A 3,400-nucleotide genomic window follows, 5' to 3' on the forward strand; every position below is an offset into this window, starting at 1 on the left:
ATATATTCTACATCAATTGTGATATTCCAAAATGCCCAAACTTTATAACAAGTGTCAAAATTTTATAAAATAAATGCAAGTTTTATAAAATTTAAACTTCCCCCAAAATTGTATATTATATATAACATCTTTAATTATTTACATATGCCATGAGTCCTAAAGTATATTATGGACAATAATTTATAAACATTAGCTTACTTATGAGCATAAGAGCTAAATTGTCATAAAATTTAATACAAGATTTTATATTTTATAAACATAACCCCCAAACCTTATAAATTATATAAATAAAAAAATTAATGCTGGAAAATACACCTTTTCTTCTCAAAATCACGTTCACATCTCTTCCCCCAAGTCATCTCTTCCCTAACCCTAATCATTTTACTCATTCCTTCACTCCACCTTTCTCTTTCTCTCTTTAAAAACTTCTCTCTCCCTTCTCTCTAAAGCTGACAAACATAGAAGCCAAATCTGTGGGAGAGATTTTTACAGTCAATTCTTCATGAGTTGTTAAGCATCTCAGTAATTTGTTGGACGATTTTGGTGGAGTATAACCCCAAAGAGATGACGAGAGAGATGAGCTATCCAGAGATATATAATCTCTCTTTTCTCTCTTTTCTTCTCTCTAAAACCCCCATTCTTTCCCTCTATGAAATAGCTCCAAAACCCACGAAATTTCAAGCAAATATCCCTCATTTTACTCAAGAATATTCATCATATGAAGTTGTTCTTCAAGGAACCAATAGTGGTACAAGTGGAACTTAGATCAAGGTATCATTTGCATCATCTCAATGCATTGTGAGTATTCACGCCTTCCCCTATTTCGGTTTTTATGTTTTGGGGTTGAAAAGTATGTCTGAAAAACTAGTTATTGTACATTGTATTTAAATTGATTTGTATCAAACTTGATTGCTATATTTTGCTATGTATGTTTATGAAACTTGAAACATGAGGCCTTATCGTCTTAAGTCCCTTCCCTTACACTTTACTCCAACCATTAACTCTTTAAACCAACCATTGATGAATCCGTGGATCAATAATGATATCGTCAACATAAATTTGGACAAGCATGAGATGTTTTCCATTAGACCTTCAGAACAGGGTAGGATCGAGAATACCTCTTTGAAAACCAGAATGCTTGATAAAGTCGGTGAGAGTCTCGTACCATGCGCGAGTGTAGGAACCCATTTTTATAACGAACGGTGAATGCGGAAGTAAGATATCTCGAGATTAATCGTGTTTTTGTAAGTATGAACACAAAGAACATATTATGAGTTCATGAAAAAGACTAAGAACAAAGAGAGAAGAATATTGATATTCATGAAGAACATGGTGAAGAGAGAAACTCTCCCTGGGTGGGAGAACCCACCAACTTTCTCTCTCTAGAGATTACATGCTAGAAAAGTGCAATAGTAATACTACAAAAAAAGTGACCACCTCTCCCTTTATACATGAGGGAGAGTAAATACAACTAAAATACAATAAGGGAAAATACAACCTAATAAACACTCATTATTTGTGGAGCATTTACATGCACCAACATTCTCTCCCTAAATGCTTACAAATGATGAGAGATACAACAAGTGATACAAGGCTATAATACAGTAATCCGACTAGCAAGTGTGGTAATAAAATGAAACCAAGTGCTGAAATGTCTCTGAAACTCTGAAGTGTCTGTGAAGTCTGAAACTGGCCATGGATCTCTAACAATGAAGGTCTTCGTCTTCAAAGAACAACCAATGAAGCAGAAAAAATAAGATCCAAATCTTCAAACCAGTTATAATCACCCGAAGAAGGAGGTCACCATGAGCAAGTAGAAGATCCAATAAAAGAAACACTTCGGCTTCAAAAAGTCTGAAAAACATCTCGAGTTCTCGAATCATAATACACCAAAATTCTTCAAAGAATAACCTGCTAACAATGTGAAGCATCCACAAAATGAAGTCCGGATAAAAATAATGTGAGTCCAAAAACATGGTCTAGCAATGCCGAATGCGAACACAAAATCATCCAAAGTCGTGAAACCATAAGATCTGAACCGGATGCGAACACAAAATCATCCTGTGGTAGAGTCCGAATAATAAATAATCTGAATCGGAAAACATCGAGTAATGCCAAAAATTTGATCCGTAAAGACCAAAAATAAGTGTCACATCACATCACTAAATAAATAATCGTCTTCAGAAGTCTTCAAAAATACAAACTCAAACAATCATAATAACCAAATCCAGATGATATTCTCTCCCTATTTTTGATAACCAATGACCAGATATCAAAAATCAACAAATTGGTTCGGAGGATGATCCCTAGTCCAGATGTGTAGTCTCGGAAGCTCTTGTGCAGTAGAGGATCCTATATCAACAATCGGGTTGTGTTGCTCCCCCTGAATAATTTGAACTTGGGGATGATGCTCCCCCTGAACTTCTGAACCGGACACATTTACGTCGTCCTCGGGTGGGAAATCAAAGAAATTTGCATCGTCGTTGTTGATTGGAGCATCAAATTCAACAAATTGATCAGCTGCATCTTGGAATCCATCTACATTTGATTCAAGGGAAGGTTGACCATTCTCCCCCTCAACCTGTGAAGGTTGAAACGGTTCGGAATCAAATGGAGGAAGACTGGGTGTTGGACCTGAAACATTTTGTGAAACATGAGCTTTAGTTGATGAGGTTTGTCTTGTTCGAGATTCCGAATCAAGAGCTGTTTCTGAAGGTCCGAACAGGGTTTCAAAGTCAACTTCAGAAATTATTTGTTGGTTCGTACATCCTGGCACTGGAGCATCAGACTCCATGATGTGAGTTGTGACTTGGGTTGGGCCAGAATTCCGAACGAAGTTGTCATCAAAGGTGACATCAAATCTTTCTTCTAGAACTCGAGTTTTCCGATTAAGAACTCGATAAGCCTTTGATTTTGTAGAGTACCCAAGAAAGATTGTTTCATCAACTTTGGGTTGGAACTTTGTAAGCTGATCGCAGTTGTTTTTGATGAAGCATCTACATCCAAAAACGTAAAGAAAAGAGATACTTGGTTTTCGACCGTTCATGGCTTCGTACGGTGTCATATTGAGGCGTCGATTGATAATACTCTAATTATGTGTGAAGCATGCAGTTGAGACGGCTTCATCCCAAAGATAGAGTGGAAGATTTGCAAAGTTAAGCATGGATCGAGCAGCTTCAACAAGTGTTCTGGTGCATCTTTCGACTACACCGTTTTGTTGTGGAGTATATGGAGCAGAGAAGTTCTGGTCAATACCTTTCTCGGTGAGTAGTTCTCAATAGTGGCATTAGTAAACTCCGAACCATTATCACTTCGGATTTGTCTCACAGGAAGTTTGACGAGGACTTCAATTTCTTTGATAAAGTTGATGAGTTCCGAGGTTGTGTTTGACTTGAGCCAA

The sequence above is a fragment of the Lactuca virosa genome, chromosome 8 (genome assembly GCF_052849685.1).
Source record: "Lactuca virosa cultivar CGN04683 chromosome 8, Lactuca_virosa_CGN04683_v6, whole genome shotgun sequence".
Classification (NCBI taxonomy): domain Eukaryota; kingdom Viridiplantae; phylum Streptophyta; class Magnoliopsida; order Asterales; family Asteraceae; genus Lactuca; species Lactuca virosa.